We start from the raw sequence: 20,492 nt of genomic DNA on the forward strand, positions 1-20,492 counted from the left end.
AAAGATACCCATTTTATATAGATAAAAGCCCAGAGCATAGGATATAATGATACCTCAGTAAACTATTAACTGGTACTTTAAATTTTTATATGATGTGTGTGTGTGTGTGTGTGTGTGTGTGTGTGCATGTGTGAATGCCTGTATATGTAAATGCCAAGTGTGTTCAGGTGCCTACATAGGACAGAGAGGGCATCAGATTCTCTGGAGCTGGAGTTACAAAGTTGTAAGCCCATAGGGGTGATGGAAAACTGAATTCAGGACATCTGTAAAAGCAGTCCTTGCTCTTAACCACTGAGCCATCCCTCTCCATCACAGATCTGTTATTATTATTGCTTTTCTTCCTACTGGATTAGATCATGGAGAATTTGGTGTGGTCTGATGAGTCAAGAAGACCATCTCTATCAGCCTGATGAAAGGGATCTGGAAGGAGCTTACAGAACACACGCTTCCTTCTCTGTAACTTACCCTTTATTTAATGCAACAGTCAGTCAAGAGTATGAGGTAACATTAATGCTGAGTGCCAAACCAGGGCACTACACATCAAGTTCTTCGCTCTCCCATCCTTTCTTTCCTCCCCCTCTCCCCCTGCTTCTCATCTCTCTTCTTCCCCATCCCTCTCTCCCTCTGTTTTTCTGGTCACTGCAGCTCCTGTAGTAGTTTCACTTGACCCACAGAGCATAATATTCCTTCTGTTACTCACCTTTGTCATTCACCCATCCTCAACTAGGCCTTGGCATGGGGCTTAGGAACCACTCATCTTTCCCAATCTCCACCACTACCTTTTCACTCCTAGACCTGTATCTGCTCCATATAAAGCCTCTGGGGTCTTCTAGAACTTTCTGGTCATTCCAGAAAATCTCAGTACATCACCCTCTTCTTTCTTCTCCCAATATCAGATCTCACAAGTCTTTGTGTGCAGCTGTCAAAACCTGCCTGGCTTGAAGGCTCTTGTCACAATAAAGTGGTGTGTGAAGTGGCAAGAAATACCTAGCACTGCCCTCTCCAAATACATTTTGTCTTAGTCAGGGTGACTATGACTGTGATGAAACACCTTGAGGACTGCAACTTGGGGAGGAAAAGGTTTATTTGGCTTACACTTACAAATCACTGTTCATTGCTGAAAGAAGTTAGGACAGGAACTCAAACAGAACTCCCTTGGAGGCAGGAACTGTTGCAGGAGTTTTGGAGGGGTACCTTTTACTGGCTTGCTTCCCATGAATGCTTAGCCTGCTTTCAGAACCCAGGGCCCCAGCTCAAGGATAGCACCACTCACAATAGGCTGGGCCCTCCCCCATCAATTACTAATTAAGAAAAATGCCCTATAAATGAGTTTTATGGAGATCTTTTCTCTACTAAAGTTCTCTCCTTTCAGATGACTCTAGTTTGTGTCAGGTTGACATAAACTAACCAGGATACATTTTCTCCACTTATCTTCTCCATTCAATTCTTACTTCTTTTGCTGTAAGGGAGTGGGTGAGTCACCTAGCCAATTCTGCAGGGAATTTCTGCATCCTGGTCCTTCACAGCTGTCTTGGAGCTGCCATTAACGCCTTCTGTTTAATATCAAGTTAGGAAAGTTATTCCCCAGGGTACCATCTTCTCGGATCATGAATTTTGGTCACAGACTGGTGGTGACAGGACAACATTGTTGAGAGAAGAATGTTCCGGGAAGGGGCTCTGATACTTTCACTGGTAAGATGCTCAGATTATGGACTGGAGAAATGGGTGACTCAGTGGCTAAGAGTGCTTGCTGCTCTTCTAGAGGACCCAGGTTTGGTTTATAGCACCTACATTGACACACACACACACACACACACACACACACACACACACACACACACACACACACACACACACACTCACACTCTGAAGTACCCATCAGAATGACATGCATGTTTATGTAAGTTTTTTTTTTTAATGAAGAAGACAGAATTTTTGATCTTACCATTATGGATGCTTTTCTTTTTTTATTGGCTATTTCCTTTATTTACATTTCAAATGTTATCCCCTTTCCGGGTTTCCCCTCTGGAAACCTTCCATTCCAGTAAGTCTGACTTGGTGTTTTTCATCCCAGTCTCAGTCTGGCCTCTGCCCTGTACTCACCACTAGGAGGCAGTGTTCCCGCCTCTCCTGCCTTCAGGAGAGTGGCTTAGTCAGTGGCTAAGTTTCTGTGTGAAGACCTCATTTGCAGACCGAGTAAGCAAGATTTTGGAAGTGACTTCTGTTTCCCAGCATTCGTTGCCACATCCTTTGCAGTGAGGAAACGAAAACACAGCTCCTTGGTTAACGTTTCTGTGATGGAAATCAGGACGACCAGCAAAGATGAGGAGTGGACTGAGCCTCTGAAAACCAGTAGCGGCCACAGAACTTTGGGACCACTTAGACATGGATGGTCCAAGTGAGTGTGTGAAATATAGGCTGCACTGCACAAGCTAGTATGTCTCATATTAATTATGTGTTGAAATAACATTTGGATTGTATCGATGCCAAAATGTATATTATTAAAACATACATTATCTATTTTTATATCTATTTTTCAAGAAAATCTTTGTCTATATATGTGTAAATGCAGAGATTAGAAGTCAATATCTGGTCTTCCTCAATCTCGTTACCTAATTAATTTATTCACATGATACTTTCATTAATTCTTTGAGAACCACATTCATGAATATAATGTATTTTGATCATGTTCACCTGACACACTCCCCCAACTGCTCCTAGATCCACCCATTACCTCCCAACTTCACAACTTCCCTTTTTATAGCCCACTGATTGCACCTTTCTCTATTTTAAAATTTTAAAAAAGTTGAGTGAATGAGTGTTTTGCCTGCATGCATGTATGAGTACCATATGCTTGCCTGGTTCCCATGGAGGTCGGAAGAAGGCATCAGATATCTTGGACACCGAGATACAGGTGGTTGTGAGCAACCTTGTGAGTGCTGGGATTGGAACCTAGGTCTTCCACAAAAACTCTTAACCATTAAGCCATCTTTCCAGCCCCTCTATCTTATTTTTTGAGATAGTATTTCTCACTGAAATGAGCTCATGGATGTGGCTAGACTACCTGGCCAGCAAATCCAGCACTGGAATTCCAGGTGTTTGTTGTGGTGCCCAGCTTTATACGTGGGAGCTAGGTCTCCAGGCTTACCCAGTGAGCGCCTGAGCCTTCTCCTGAACCCCTTCAAAGACTACTGTAGCTCAGGCCTTTAAAGTCATGTGTACGCCCCATGCACGTTGCATTTTTGTGTTTATTTCGTGACTCTGTGTTTTCTCAGCAAATTGAATGGTGAACAGATTGTGGCCCATGTGTCAAAGCCAGTCCTTGGTCTGCTTTTGTAAATAAAGCTACATTACAGCACAGACGCACCCCTTCCTTTGTCCACTGCCTGTGGGTGCTTTAATGACAGAGCAGAGCCATCGCAGAAGAGACTATTAGGGTTTCAAAGTCTGACATGGATTTTCTAGAAAGTGGGGAAACTTTGTAGGTCCTTAATAATTCAACACAAGTACACACACACACACACACACACACACACACACACACACACACTATTTTTTCTAGAAAGGAAAGATGGAAAATGACTTTTCCAAGGGCCCGCTAGTACACCAAAGCTAAGGCATATCCCCTGTCCCTACTTTGCATAATACTATACTTCAGTTTACCAAATGGAGCTGAAATGGAGGAAACTGTGCAAGGTTCAGCCTCCACCTCACAGTGTGACATTCCCTCCACCCCAGGCCACAGAAAGGCAGAAAGATGGGAGCCGAGGAGGGGAGGCTATAAACCACCATGATGAGGTGGGAGATGTTTCTTACAGCAATCCTCCTGTTCTGCTATTTCCTTATATATTATCTCAGGACTAAGTCTTAATGTTATCACGCTGTCCCTTAAAAGCAGACACAAAATGAACATTGCAGAATCTTTTTAAAAAAATCCTTTTCAGAGTTATTGGTTATCATATTGCTCAGTGATCTTTAATAAGGATAAGCCACAACACAACACATTTTCTCCCAAGTTTCAGTGCCAGGAGAAATGCTGTTCATTCAGATGAATTTGCACCAGATTTAAAATGATGTGGTAACTGTATGGCCAAAGACTTCGCTTATTTAGTCTTGGCCTGGAAGATAAGTGAAAATAGTTCATGCTTAATTTCAACTATGAGATTACCATGCATTTGTGAGGATTCTATTACTACAACAAAATACTTGAGACTATCAACGTACATAAAGAAAAGGTCCATGTGGCTCATGGTTTTGAGGCTTCCAGTCCCCGATCTAGTGGTCCCATGGCATTAGCCATCTGGTGAAGCAGCACAGCATAGAGAGAGCCCAGGGTGGATCTAAACCACATCCCTTGTCATCCAGGAAGCAGAGAGGTTTATCTGGAGTACAGGGGCATCCCCCTATAACTTAAGGACCGCCCACAAAACCCCACCTCCTAAAGGTTCACATACCTCTAAACATGCAATTCTAGGGACCACGCTCCTAACACATCAGTCCCTTCTTTCAATCCCATTTATGTAGGATGTTTGTTTAGGTGATGGTCCAGCATTAGAAACTCCTGTCTTTTACACTTACCCTGCTCTCCTTTCTTGTGCCTTCTTTGGCAGAGAGTTTTAAGAGTCGATTAGTAGCTATACAAAGAAATAGCCTCAATTGTTAACATGTTAGTGTAAAGTAGACACATCTTCCCTTTTCCATTTCCTGGCAGTAGGGTAATGTATATCACTTGCTTAGTTTTACAAACATTTGCCACCAGGGTGAACGTTGCTGGAGAAGGAGCATGAAGCAGATGACTTAAGGAGGCCTCAGAATGAACATTCCCAGTGACATCACTAAAGAAATTCTAAACTTTCTCCTTGGTCTTTGCCACAGACTCCCAACTTATCCCATGCTCCTTTGCCTGCTGTCTCCTTCCTCATTATGGACTCTCCCATATTCCTAAACACATGTGTATTTAAAGCAGATTAATCATTCAAATACCACGATTAGTTCAAGAATTGTGTCTTTTCGAGATGGAATGAGCTAATTAATTTTCTCTCTCTCAGGGAGCCTGGTCTTAGATGTGAGCTAATTAAAGAGCTGCACATCAAAAGAAGTGAAGTGTATCTTGTAAATAGGATTTTATTGAAAACAGATCAAAGGGAGATACACCAACCCATTTCCCGGGTCCTCTGATTTTGGCGAACATCAGGCAGATGGTGAGGAAGACTAATAAGGAGAATGGGCTCAACCCATTTAGAGGCAGAAGTTTACTTCTTGAGATATTTATGGTGAGGTTTCTAATTTAGAATAAGGGAGCAGATGTCTGGGTTCGTGATCCAGGACACAAATGATCTAAAGCTATAGGGTAAGGAAGAATATCTCTAGACTTGGTTATCCTGGCCTGGCTTGTTATGTGACTTTGGGTGAGTTACTTACCCTCTCTGAGTTCACATCATAATAAATGAATCTCAGTTGTCTCTCTAGCCATCTCTCAGGAGACTTGGGACAATCATGTAACTTGATTAATATGATGAGGGTTTCAAAACATTCTAAAATGGCTACGAAATATGAAGCAATTTTTAGGATCATTAACAACGTCTCCGTAGGCAAAGTCATCTAGAAGAGGAAAGTTTTCCAGATGATTTTGGACAAACTTTCAGCTTCAGGGAGGAAGGGGAGGGAACAGCAACCCCTGAGGGCTATTTGAGCAAATCAGAGACCAGACCTCACTGATCAAGTCTAGGAACTCAGCCTCCACAGCAGCAGCTAAAGCAGAGAGAGGAGAGAAATGTGTTCACTATGATCTCTCTGATTCCTGACAGTGCAGACATACTAAGAGTGACCTTCCTTCTTTTTCTAAAGTTTTGCTGTATGAGCCTAGAAGGACAAAGGGGGCTGAAACAGCTGGTGACCCACAGGGAGAGGGAAGGGCTGCGCATGAATCTTAACAGCAAGTGATGGAAAGGAAGCCAAGCAAAGGGTCTTTGGTGCAAAAAGAGCTTCCTGATCTCTTTATGATGGTGGTGGTAATCATGGTGGCTAAATACTAAGAATTTCAAATTGAATGAAAAGGGTCAAGGTTTTCCCAAAGAAAGGCTTTGTTGGGAGGTAATTTCACCAGGGAACATGTGCACACAACTTTTTTTTACCAGCGTATTTTTATTATTGATTGTTTGGGAATTTTACATCATGTACCCTGATCACACTTACTTTCTAGTCCTCCCAGACCTGCTCCCAACTCTCCTGATCCCACTACTCCCAAAAAGAGAATAAAAATAAGGAGGGAGGAACAGGAGGAAGAAGAGGAGGAGGAAGGGGAGGAGGAGGAGAGGTCTAATTTGTGTTGGCCATTTACTCACTGAAGCATAGTCAAACTCCCAGTGGTCAGCCCCTAAAGAAAAATTGAGCACACACCCCCCACCTCCCGACAGAAGCCATCAATTGTGGGGGGCTACACGTCAGTATCTTTATCACAATTTTAAGAGTTTTTCTTTGATGGCTTTCTGTCTAGCCTGTTACTTTTGAGGGGCTGTGGGTTTGAATAGGGGTTCTCACAAGAACCTTCTATGTCCCTCTTTCTCAACTGAGACTGCAGTCATTGATACCACTGCAAAAGAAGCTTCCTTGCCATTTACAGTCACCAGGAGCACAGGTCATGGATGACAGCACAGATGTTGGACATCCACATGATCTCCAGTACCAGCATGTGTCATGTACCTCAGCATGGCCTCTGATGACACTACAGACCACAGATATCAACATGTTCCCCTGCATGGACCATACACACCATCATATTCCCCAATGGCAGCATAGGCCAAGGACATGAACATGGCCTCCAGGACATCATGGTCCAAAGGCACTAATATGGTCTCTGACAGCAGCCTAGCCCATAGACATTAACACGGCCACAGATTGCAGACATCTGCTTGACCTTCAGTGGTAATAATGGGCCATGGACATTATGACACCTCCATGGCAGCATGGATCACAGACATCAACATGACCTCAAGTGGCTGCACACTTTTAAAGCCAAATAGAAAGTCTCTTTTGTCAGCAGCATGGGGGACTTGCCCAAATCATATAGGCTCAAGTTTCACCATTCTTTGGTTTTTGTGGAAAACACACACACACACACACACACACACACACACACACACACACACACTATTCTGGTTGACATACTTCTGTTAGCAAGAACAGTAAGAAGTAGAAAGCAAGCTTAGTACACTTATGGACTTCCCTGCAATCTGGAACTATGAACTAGGTCTTTGATTGGATTAGGTCTTTGTTCCTGTGGGGAGGTTTTGGGGCCTATGTGCTGTGTTGTAATAGTTAAATGATATCTCCAACATGGTGTCAGTTGTGCTAAGGTCTTGGGGCCTGTTACAGATCTCCGTAGAGAAATGAGGCATACTCTCCTTTCTGCAAAGAACAGTGTGAACAGAGAGAGAGCAAGGTGTACTGATATCAGACAACATACAGTTGCTCATAGCTGCAAGCAGGGAAGGATGGGGCTCTAGGTACCGATAAGAAGACCTCTCATTATGAGAAGATTTTTGTAGGGACATCACAGCTGGTAACAATAGAAACTTGGAGCTAACGGCTAGGGGTGCATAGACAGACAGAAAAGCCTCTTTCCCTTCCCAACCTCAACAACCTTAGAAGCAGCCTTCTCCCCACAGGGGAAAGCAAGGAAGACAGGAAAAGACCCCAGTATCTATTCCTGGCTTCAACAAAGGTGGAAGGTTCAAAGGGTGGGATGCAGGGCTGGCAGGAGGTGTTCAGCCATACTTTGAACAAAGCCCTTTGGGAACCATGACTTGGCAGAAGTAATAATTTTTTAACCTTATTGTTTTAAATCAAGGCAAAAATATATAAATGTAAAAAATAATTTTAAATTATGACATCAATGGAATTCAGTAAATTTGCAGTATTATACAATGCCAGTGTCTCTAATTCTCAGACATCTCCATCACTCTGAAAGGACAATCTCCATCCATTAAGCAATTATTTTCCATGCCTCATCCTCTAAGATAATATTTTTACTAGAGGCTTTCTGTTGCCTTCTATGTCATGCTCAGAGCTCCCTAGATGCCTTTGTTAATTTAGCCTTGCAGAAACCCCTTGGTCCACATGTCTGTGTAGACCCAGCATTTGTGTCATGATGGTGAAGTTGGCTCAGGTAAGAGACTTCTAAGTCCCTAGGCTTGGCACTGCCATAGGTGTCTTTGCCTAAAAGACTCAACCCCTCACGCAGGCAGTCCAGGCTTTTGGAAGACATCTAGCAATGCTTAATGTAAAACACTTGGAGTTCATCTGAGGTTGCTTCCTGACACTGCTTGGGAGTTAGATCATTTCTTTTGACCATAAACACATTTTATCTGGCTATAAGCCTTTGCTTGACAGTGTTGCTTCTATAGAGTCTCCCACGAGGCCAGCACTATGGAGCAAGGCTTAGTCAATGCCTAACATTACTTCCTAGGAAGGAAATAGCATACTTGAGTGCCAAGCAGGATGGTAGCAAGAGTTCCCTGGGCGCCACTGGAGCTGGGCTATGGTTCTAGATTCCTTTCTATTACTGTGCCAGTTTGCATACCAGAGCACAGCTGGTAGGGCATCCTTAGCCTCGATGGTCAGATGAAAGGTCTCCCAGGGGTCTGGCATAGACAGAGCAACCAAAGTGTTACAGATCTCTGAGGGAAGCCAGAGCAGGGCAGGCTGCTGGACCTTTTCCTTGCCCTGGAGTTGGCTGCAGTCAGCAAGACACAGCAGGCAGCTAGGAGCCGGAGCAAGAAACACCAAGCAGCAAGTGGCTGAGTTGAGTGTGTACCTGGATTATTGAGCAGGGTTGAGGTCCAGTGACAAGTGCTTCAGGAGAGAAAACTCTTCCCTGGAGTGTTACAGATCAATACCTCAGATGATCTTTGGTGAAATAATTCATACACAATTATTCCTTGTGGACAGGGACCTTATAAACATTTTGGGGAGTGGGGTGGGTTCTAAGGGTAGATGCTTCCCATTTGCTCAGTTTAAGATGTTAGGGATGCTCTATTTGCACGGGGAAGGACTTCAGGTATTGTCCCTACATGACTGATTGTCATGGTCCTCCTAGTGGCGTGTCATGGTCATGTGTTCCAGGACAGGAACCTGGTCAGGAGCTAGTTCAAACTCCTGCCATGCTTAATTATGAGATTGATCAGGGTTCTGAACTTGCTACACCCTCACCAGCTCTTCTGTCTAGTGGCACAGTCCACTGCCCCATAGTAGTGTGAGAAAGCATTCTAACCAAAAGCAACATAGGGCAGGAGAGATTTATTTTAGCTCACAACTCCAGGTCACAGTCAAGGGAAGTCAAGGTAGGAACTGAAGCAGGAATTTGAAAGCAGGCTGCCTTGCTACTCCTCCCTGAATCTTTACACTCAACGAAGTATGGCAGGAACTCTAGAGATTGCTGCTTTCTGGCTCACCGACAGACTCTCAGATGGCTTTGTATATGGGTTAGGATCACTTTCCTAAAGAAGGAATGGTGTCCATCCACCACAGTAGGCTGACCCTACTACATCAAGTAACAAGGCTAAAAACCATAGGCATGAGCACAGACCAGCTTATCTAGGCCATTCTCCGGTAGGATCGTTCTCAAATGAGTCCGGGCTGTGCTGAGTGCGAGCTAAGCAGGGCAGCTGGATTCTTGACTCTGCTGATGATCTCTTGGTTTGCCTGAGTCTCACTTTCATTTGCAAAAGAAAAAAATAATGACCTTCCTTCTTTAGAGTCCTGAGAAGTGTTAAATGCAGTAATGATAGATGTAACAATGTACTAAATCCTGCCTCTCATATGGGGGGTCTACACACCTTATAGGGAAAGTACTGTAGAAGAGAAAGATGGTGAGCATGGACATTGACATCATTGGAGAAGTAGGAGAGGGTTATGGTTGGAGAAAGAAGATTTGAATCAGCCTGTAAGTAATGGAATGGGCCTGGGGAGGGCAGATTATCATGTGCTTGCCATTCAAGCATGAGGACCTAAGTTTCATCTCCAGAATTCATGTAAAAAGCCAGGTGTGGTGGTCCTTATATTCCCAGGATTTGGAAGGTGGAGATAGGAGGATGGATGGACCTTATTGGTTAGTTGGTCCAGCCTAACTGTTGTCTAAGGTCCCTGTGAGAGACCTTGACTTAAAATTAGCAGGGATCATTCCCAATAAACAATCTTCAAGGTTGGTCTCTGGCCTCTACATGCACGTGCACACATTTGCACGCATATAAGCATACACAGTTACACACAGAAAGTGGGATGGCTTCAAGGCCATTTACAGGAGGCAGGCCTCATGCTTCTTGATTCCCAAGTCTCAGAGGATGCTCTCAGAAGCCTCTTTAAACAAATGAGGGCTAAGACTAGTGGTGTTGTATTACACATTAGAGTAATACCGCATTACTCTGTGAAAACAAGCAGTCCACCCTTGTCCCCACTTCTCTTGTGCAAATAAACAATGACAATCTCCACGAACCTGCAACAGGAATCAAGTGTCCCACAGAGGGCCCATCCTGGGGTGTGAGAGCAGCTGGTGTTAAGTAGCAAGAGGCAGATTTCTAAATGCTTCGAGAAGCTCGTGTTAGGACGGAGTTAAATTCTCCTTGCTGCATATCTGCATTCCCATGGGAGGCAGGACTGGTTTCTCCCATTCCATGTATGTCTCTGAATTCTTCCTCCAGCAAGTCAAACCAACTGTTCCCATGAGTCAAACTGCTTCTGCTTCACCAAGTAAACCATTTTCCATGGCCATGGTTCTCTCTAAAGCTGACCATGTTGGGGAAAGAAAACTATTCTCTTTTGGAGGTCTTGTGGATTTAGTTAAATTGGGTTCTAGGTCTTCTAAGCATTGAAGGAGAAATCTCTGAGTAGTTCTTGGTAGGCATGGCTGCCACCTGATGCACAACTTTGCCTCTACCTGGGCAGGAGAGAGTGATTGCCACTGGGTAACAGTGTGAGAGAGAAGGAATTTATTACTTCTGGACTTTGATTTCCACCATTTGCCAAGATCCTTATAGGAGCACAAGTCAAGACGGCAGGCTTCTCAGTCTTTCTCTCTTCATCAGTTGCTTTTCCCATTGCTGGGAGAACACGCTTTGGCAGATGAGATTTAGGGAAGAAAGGGTTTGCTTTGGCTCACCGCTTAAGGGTACAGCCCATCATGCCAGGGAAGGCATGGCAGCAGGAGACTTGGGCAACTGGTTGCACTCATCTACTGTCAGGCAACAGAGCATAAATGCTTATGTTCAGAGAGCTTCCTCCTTTTTACTCCAGTTCAGGATCCAGATCCTTGAAATGGGACTGCCCACTTTAACCAGAATGAACCCAATCATTTCTCATGGGCACCATGAGAGGCTAGTCTAGTCTAAGTAATCCCTCACAGACATATGTTTCCTAGATTATTCTAGATTCTGCTCTGTGTTAACACTGACCATCACACCCCATGAATATGCCCCCTGAGCAATGCCCTGTCCACTTATGTTGGATATTTAGAGTAAGTGAGATATTCACAGTTTCAAATTTTGGAGAGTGTTGTTACTGTAGCATGCCCTAATATGTATCAGTTCATGTAAAATACTCCAAGTTGTTGGGAACCACTTCTTATCATCCCCCTCATGAGATGCTCTGCTAATCCACCAGTGCAGGGAATTCCTTTGGGGAAGTTCCAGGAGGGTGAGGGGATTAAACATCTGTCCCATCCCTATTCACCAGTCCAGCTTGCTACTTTTGTCTTTATTCCCTAGTATAACTTATAGGTGGCTTTGTTTAATATGGTCTCTAAATATTGAAGGACTCTGGAAAGTATTGTTTCTAAGAATGTAAACAAATGGCTATTGAACATAATTTCAATTTGCTTTGTTTTGTTTTTCAGAGAGGAGGAAAAATTGCACAAACTACAAGACAATTCAACAATTTACCATAATCACCGAAGAGAATTACTTGAGCAAAATTTACTATAATTTTGGAAAAACTTCAAAGCTATTCCACAATTGAGAGAGTTATTTCCCCATTTCCTTTAAACTGCACATCTCAAACTTTCTTTTTCCCGCTTGTTTAATAACCCCACTTTCCTTAAGTTCCCTCACATTTGTTACTCTGGCTTCTGCAGACAATGCTCCTCAGAAGTAACGAAGACAGCTATTGCTGTTTTGCTTAACAGTTCAATATCTATTTTCTTATCTTTTATGGTGTGTGTGTGAGTGTTTGTGTGTGTGTGCGCGCGCGTGTGTGTGTGTGTATGAACCAGTGAAGGCTAGAAGAGGGTATCAGGGAGAGCTGGAGTTAAAGGCAGTTGTTACCTGTGTAGCATGGGTGCTGGACATTGAACTTGAGTCCTCTGTAAGAGCCCTGTAGGTTCTTAATCTTTGAGCTTTCTCTCCAGCATCACCATATCTATTTTCTTATCTGGTCCTTCTCAGTGAACCCATGGATCAAATGATATACCTGTCTTCATCCCTCTTTGACCAATAGGAACACTGAATGCGAGGGAGAATGAGTCACATGTGTGTGAAGGGATAAAACAAGTGAAATCCCCTGACTATTCGGATTAATAGAAAAACTCAAGATTATTCTATTCTGTGAAATCCTACTTCAGAGCAAAGACTAGACAGAAATGAAAAAGGAAATGAGCTGGGGGGACTGTGTTTGTGGGTGACGGCTCACAGTCGAGAGCATTTTCTTTAAAGTTTTTAAAATAGTGTGCTTTAAATGTGAATAGAAGTTGGAAGCAGAAAACAGACATTTGGGGAACTGTGTGGGAAGTGGGCTTGTGTTTTACGTTCTAATACAGGATGGGCTGATTGCAGCTTGACTATTTCTAGACTTTCAAACCCTGGTTAAATTTGTTCTTGTAAATCTGTCCATTCTCTTTAAAAAAATCAATAGCAAGGCTACCTTGAGCCCTGCCTGTGCATAGGCAACTGGGCTAAGCTTGCTATGCATTTTTTTTTATTATTTTCTATGTAGCATTGTAATGATGTGGGTGCCATTCTTGGCCCCGTTTTATGAAGAAGAATGCTAAGATGCAGAGAGATCCAGCAACTTGCTTAGTTATATGGCCAGGAAACCCTCAAAAACTAAGACTGTATCTGGCCAGCTTGAAAACAGTGCCGATGATCATAATGGCTGGCCTGTGTGTTCAAGCCAATCCACTAGTCAGTGCCATTTAAACAGGAAAACATGACACTGCCACTATGCCCTGGAATAAGAATCTCTTCCTTCCCCGTTATGCCTACGTACGCGACATCTTTCTTGCAGTTACTTGGCTCCTTTCACGCTCAGGTGGAATCCATGATGGTAATTGGTCGTAAGGCTCAAACTGCGTGATTCATAGATTTAGCAGTGGTATAGCTGACAGTTAATGAAAAACGCATGAATAAAATATGGGAGCATGCTTCTTCTTGTGATTATTCCTGGCTTGGAATACCTGCCCCATTCTGAACTCCCAGGCTTCATGTCCTCCTTGAGCATAGAGTATCGAGCTTCTCTTCTGCCTTTGACCATTGCCTTTATGTGCCTGGTTGGAATTTAGAAGTCTGCTGTCTTCATTCTCCATCCCATTCCAGGCTTTGTCAAACGTGGACCTGACATCTGTGTTGTGCGCTTTTGTATTATTCTTCCATTCTTTCCATTTACTTCTTTTCCTCATCTACACATCAATAACTGGCCATTTATGTAGCACTTAATGCTTTCTAAATGCTATGAGCCTTTTTGTACGGGCTAACTGGGAGGCATATGGCGAAAAGAGTTATTTGGTATTTCAACCTAATTTCTCAACATTATTCTTGTATTTCCTCCTGAGTGGTTCGACTATTGAGGCCCAGCACCCAGAGCTTTGCCAAGCAAATTGTTATTGATGTGCAGAGTTAGAAAGGCAGGAGCAAGAGGTTTCTCACTGTGCTAACTGATAATGCTGCATGCCTTGGAATAAATCACACCTGGAGTCACTGGGCCATCATGGCTTTATGATCACCTATCTATGATAAAGGCTTGGTCGCTTTCTCAGAGCTGGCTCAAGAGCCCAACTGACTTCTGCTCACAGGTGGGTGGGCAAGGGCCATCAAGATGCCTCCATCTCTAAGATCTCTGCCATTCTGTCTGAGAGAATGAGGTAGGGCAGGAGGTGATGTGGGTTACAGGACTGATCACCAATGCCCTGAACAGAAAGGCAGAGTCCACAGCTGTTTTCTGTTATCTGTTTTGTTTCCAGATAAGGTTAAATCAAGAAATAGGCCAAGTGGTAAGAAGTTCATAGAAGATAGAAGCAAATATATTTACACATAAACATATGACCAGACACAATTTATATGCACACACAAATGAAGCTGTCATTATCTACATTTTCAGGATATTTAACAGTGAAAAAATGTTCATGATATACTCTTTAAGGGAGGAAAGAGGGGGCTGGACATTGGTAGTGCATGCCTTTAGTCCCAGCACTCAGGAGGCAGAGGTAGAGACAGAAGCAGGCAGATCTCTCAATTCAAGGCCAGCCTAGTCTACAGAGTGAGTTCCAGAACAGTGAGAGCTACATAAAGAAACCCTGTCTTGAAAAGCCAACAACAACAAAAACAGCAAAAATTAGGAAATTGTCTATATATAACCTCATAGTATGTTTGTGAATAATATGCAAATATCTATTAAAAAGACAGGAAGAAAACAGAAATTATAATTACCTCAGGATGGTTAGATTGCATACAGAAACCAAATAAATCAAAAATCTCTATAATATCAGTTATAGCAAAGTAGAAAAATAAGAGAAAATCACAATGGAAGGTGGTGAGAGTGGTAGAGTGTTTCACACTAGTTTGAAAGGATAGAAATCTAGCTTAGTTTGGCTAAACCACAAACAATGAGATGCCGAGCCACATAACTGAGATCCCAGAAGCCTAGATATCAGACAGGGCCAAAGCCAAGAGCTCCACAATGCCTTGAGGATCTGTGATTCCCACCATTCTCTCTGATGCTGCTCGCACCTCTTTAGAGAGCAGAGGCTGAGAATCCAGGCTGTGCAGGCCTAAGTTATACTTATGGCAGTGGTGTGGTATTCATGGTCGTAGTTATAAGTTTATGAGCATTAAACTATTTAATATAGATTAGTCATCTAGAATACCTCTTGGCTTCGTAAGTCATACTTCACAAATGTTTTCTATCACGACCACTACTGCTTGTCTTTGCTGATACCATTTTTCAGATCAGCCCTCTCCTGGTGGCAAAAGGGCATCCAGCAGGCATGCATCTACAACTTCAAAAATTTTTATTGCATCTATTGATTCATGTGTGTGCATGTGTAGATGTGTATGAGTGTGCACACCCTATAGAGCTTGTGTGTCCTGGGAACCCAATCATGCCATCAGGTTTGGTAGCTAGTGCCTTAACTCCCTGATCTATCATGTCAGCCTAACCTACAATGTTTTAGTGTGGCATCATCATTAATTGGTTTTGTTGTCATGGCAATCAATACTTGACAGCAGCAATTAAAAGGGAGAAAAATTTATCTTGGTTCATAGTTTCAGACATGTCAGTCCACATAGTTGACTGTCTTCCTGGCTTTCTATATGTGACAGAGATGTCACCTCACAAAAGAGTAGCCTAGGAAACCTGTTTCTGGCTGCCAGAGAGCAGAGAAAGGAGGGTCCTAAAGACCAGGCTTATTTTCTAGTGTCCTACATCTGCCAATTAGGTCCTATGTTCTCCTTCCCACCACCTTCCAATAATGCCAAAATATTGTGAATTCACAAAAAAAGATTAGTCAAACCCCCAAAAGTCCAGTGGCTTCCCAATAGACCATGAGTCTTCAACACGTGAGCTTCTGAGGGACACTTGACATCCAAATTATAACAGTATACCCAAAAGAAGGGTGGTTTGCACTGGGCTAAGGGTTAAGGTTAGGATTCTCCAACTGTCTTTCTTGGTTCTTTGCTTAAACTTGAACCAGTTCCTGTGACCCAGGAAGGACACAGATTGGGCAGTTTAAGGCACAGCTCTGTTCTGTGGTAGAACTGGGACACTGCCACGGTTTGAATCTGAAATGCCTCTCATAATCTCATATCTGTATTTTGGAAGCCTGTGGAGATTTTAGGAGGCAGGGACCTGGTTGTTGGCAGTAGATTACCAGTGGCAGACCTTTGAAGGTTATGCCTTCTTTACTATTTCCTGATTTTCTGTCACGGAAGGCCTATCCTCTCAGGCTCCTGTCACCATGGATCAAGCCCCATTCTCCCAGTCCCATGCCTTCTCCATCATGATGGACCAAATTCTCTACAAGACCATAAACCCAAACACATGCTTCCTCCCTTGAACTACTTCTGTCAAGTGCTTTGCCGCAGTGATGGGAGAAGCAACTCATATAGATGCCATGACTGATATCTCAACCAGGTACGGGAATGTGAAAGTCTCCAGAAAGGAGCACAAGAATAGTACTTAAACCATATTGCTATCAGAGAGCCTTTCTCAACTTTTGACTTCCAACCCTCTTACTGTCACAGAAGCCAGTAATGGAGTGTTTAGGGCTGGCCTTGCCTTGGGATCCATAGACTCTTAGTGAATCAGAGAAGTGGATTCTATTCCAGAATGAATTATGAAAGGCTGGCAAGGGCAGAAAGGACAACTATGTATAATACAGCCTAAATAGCCCCAATCCATCTTGTGGCCAGTAGGTAAATGGGCTCTTGGCATCCAGAGGTCTAGAGAGGAACTAAGTACTTGTTTATCAGAATTAAACTGTTACCATTTGGACAGAAGCACCAGGAATAAAATAATGAACTAGAAATTACCAGCCATTTAAGAGTTCTTCATTTTTGTACTTAGCACAAGAACAGGAAAGACTTGGCAGACAGGCTATGCTGAATTATTCCTTTCAGCCCTTGATGAATATGAATGAGTGGTATTTTGTGTTCGGTTATTTGAGCTTTAAAGCTAATATAATAACCTTAACTAGGCATGGATCAACTTATGATATTGATAATTAGTCAATATCACACTCTTTTGGAATGAGAAAAATGTCTTTTAGATATCAGATACAATATAGCCCTGTCACTTACCAAATGAACACTTATGGTTTGGTCAGGTAAGGCCAAGGAATTTACAAAGAGAAATGAAGTCTGAAGTTTCCACTGTGTCCTGGATGCTGTTCGGGGGCTAAGGGAAAGCATGCTTGAGGTTCCACGAGGATCAGTAAACATCAAAAAGAAATGTGTACATATCTCTGTCCCGTCAATACATACTGCTTTCATTGCAAGACATTTGCTTTTTCATTATCCGCATTGCCAATCAAAAAGCAGTTTTGCTGTCTTCCAGTTATGAGCTGTTTATCAATCCATTCTCTGTGTGCTGATTATTTCCCTTGTGCAACACACTTGGGTAGAAAGCAGTAATATCTGTAAATGAAACCAAGCTCTTGTTTACCTAGAGTATACAGGCAGAGAGGAAGGGAAATAGCTATTCTGGTTCAATTTTTAATGTCCCACAAAGGTCCCCAGGTTGGAGCTATTGGAAGGTCATAGCTTCATTAGTGGGAGCCTTAGGTCACTGGGATATGCATCCTCCAAGGGGACTGTGGGAGCTTCCTTCCATCTTCTCTATTTCTATTTCCTGGCCAATGGGTGACCAGTGCTCATGATATTTCTTTCATAAACCAATCTTACGAGCTGAGTCATCTAAAGTTGTAAGTCCCCAAGCCATCTTTCTTTGGTAAACTAATTATCTCCAGTATTTGTGACAATGAAGGCTAATTAATACAGCTACATGGGAGGGAGGAGTCCTACGAGGCATAGATTGTACTAGCCCTAGTGTGGTCAGAACCAAGGGCATCCCCAGATGCTTCTTTGTGCTGATTCTCATTCTACATTGTCTTGGGAGCAGGGGGGTCAGGGCACTGATGAAAAGGCAGAAGAACATCAATGGAAAATTTTGAAAGAAAATTCACTAAATTGGAGTGCAAACAAAGCTAGAATAAGTAAGACAACTTAGGAAGTCACTGATGTCATCCAGATGAATAACTTCAGTGGGGCAAACCAAAGGAGAGTGACAAGCATCAGGAGATAAGTGGGGTGAGTCAGCAGGGCTGACAGATGGGGATAGGAGAGCGAGAGGCACTGTTTTCATGGGGATCGTTCAATGAGAGGGAAGCACCTGAGGAAAAATGTTGGGAAAAGATGTTGGGAGAGGTGAAGCCAGAAAGTCTTCCTTCAATCATATGTTACCTTGTGTCTCCTTCCCAGCAGCCCCTGGTGGCAGTATTGCTCACAGGACGTTAAATGAACCCTGACCATTTCTAGTGGTTGACAGGAAAGACTGAAGACAACTGCTTTGCAGGCAAAACACGCTCACACTGGCTTCAAGAGCATCAAGCATTTCTTAGGTACATTGGCAAGCTGGTGAGTGAGTAACAAGAGCTTCACGGTGCCTCTGCAAAATTTCCAAAGCCAGGGGAAAAATCTATGCTGTGTCCCAATGATCAACACCGTCAGCTCAAACAGCCAATTTGTTGCAGAGTCATCTGTGTAAAGTATGGTAGCAGGAATAGTCTCTATCATTTGCGTGGCTTAGTACAAAATATTCTCTTCTATTATTTAACCCCTTAGGCCTCAGGGAATTGTTTCACAGGGTTCTAATACAGCAGGAGCCAGTTTTATTTACAAGATTTATTAGAAATGAGACCCACTTACTTTTTCTTGGCTTCAAGGCTAAAAAGAGGCTCATTGCAGGTAAAAAGAACAAACATGGGAGTTCTTGAAAAGATAGTCAACATGGGAACTAACATATAGCATTCATGTTCCCAGGACCTTTTTAAGATTCACGTGTAAGGAGTGGGCAAGACAGTTTGCTAGGTAAAAGTCCTTGGCCACAAGCCCAGAGCCCACAATTAGATCCCCAGAGCCCACATGGTTGAATAGCTGGGTTATTCCCACTGGCTGTCCCAGATATCCATGTGTCCATGTATGTGCCTTAATATGAATGTCCTGTCTGTCTGCCTGTCTGTCTGTCGCCCTCTCCCTCCCCCCATGAGAGAATGAATGCAAGAATAAATAAAGATAAGTGTAAAAAGAGTTATATGTCAGTTTGTAAATTCAGACACTACAAAAGACGGGGGCTAGAGATATGGCTCAGCAGTTAAGGGCACTTACTGCTCTTGCAGAGGAACTCATTTTGCTTCCCATCACTCACATTGGATTGCTCAACAGTGTAACTGACTCCGGCTCCAGGATATTCAATGCCCTCCTGTGGTCTCCTCGGGCACCCAACCCATGTGCGCATACCATCACCCCCAACAAAATAAAAATAAATCTTAAAAAAAAAAAGACAGATACTTTCATTCGAAATTAGTGGCTCCTAACTCTTATGAGTGCTGGGTCCTTTTGAAACTCTTTGAGACTACATAACCCCTCACTGCTGTACCTGTCACTTGTCTTTGAGGTGATTCTGGATACTGTCAAGTTGACAAGTTGGCACCGGCCCCTTCGCAGACACCTACTATGGCTTTCCCGACTCCCCATCTAGACTGTGCTCCATCGTAGTGTTTGATAATGGTGACGGGTAACAACGTTAATGTACTTAGTGTGTGCACAATACAGACTTCTGTTCTGCCCAGGGGTTAGCACATTGCAGCCTGGAGGAGCAGACTCTAACAGAGCTCGTTTGGCAAGACATGAGACTGAAGAAGACCGCACGCTACAGCTGGTGCGTTTCATTTCAACAGTCTCTGCGCTGCCACCTGGAAACCCATTAGCATTTGTTTTCAGCAAGATTATGTGCTCAGCTCTTTGCTCTGGCAGTATCTGGCAAAAGAGAAAATAAAAGACAGATTATTTACATACAGGTCCACCGACTACCCCAGGAACAAGCTGCTGGGAGTTTGGGAGCAAGAAAGAGCTAGAATCCCCCCCGACACACTCATCAAGGATCCACTATAGGTCTGACACTGAACTGGACACTCTAGGTGTAGAAAGGAATGACATCATAGCTTGTCTTAGAGGTTGGAGATGCGTGAGAAACAAGCGCATAATTAGAATACATCATGGTAAATGTTCCAGTAGAGATCTGTGCAAATTGCTACGCCAAGAAGAAAGGAAGACACACCAGGCTGTGTCTTTGATGCTGGCGAAGGACTTAGAGCATAGGGAACATCCAAATTGGTTCAGCGTTAAAGGATCAGAATTGGTCCGTAACTGTAGAGTAAATGAGCCTCAGATCAAGTGAGCATGGGCAGATGGGTCAGGAAGGTATTGGGTACATGGGTACAGGGTAGCAGAGGTGCACCAAGTGCTTCAAGTCTACCATTGGGCGCCATCTTTTAAAGTGTTACTACCTTCCAAGAGCAGCCAGCTGGGGATTAGGGGTTATCACACATGCCCCTGGGGACATGGCACTCTGGCTACAGCAACAAACAAAAGCCCGTCTCTCACCCCGACCTTACAAATCCAGACCCTTGTCAGTTTAGAAGATGTAGGTTATCTGTGTGATACAGATTACAAGCA

General features: G+C 43.3%; 1 long non-coding RNA gene across 1 annotated transcript in view; it reads left to right on the forward strand.

The window, feature by feature from the left end:
- Positions 1-13,960, forward strand: part of LOC148002826 (uncharacterized) — a 91,677-nt gene extending 77,717 nt beyond the window's left edge. Inside the window, exon 4 of the long non-coding RNA XR_015631196.1 lies at positions 11,888-13,960. This is a non-coding gene — a long non-coding RNA (uncharacterized LOC148002826). The remainder of the gene's footprint in view (positions 1-11,887) is intronic.
- Positions 13,961-20,492: the final 6,532 nt, after the last annotated feature.

Source organism: Rattus norvegicus, chromosome 10, assembly GCF_021556685.1.
Source record: "Rattus norvegicus strain SHRSP/BbbUtx chromosome 10, alternate assembly SHRSP_T2T, whole genome shotgun sequence".
Classification (NCBI taxonomy): Eukaryota; Metazoa; Chordata; class Mammalia; order Rodentia; family Muridae; genus Rattus; species Rattus norvegicus.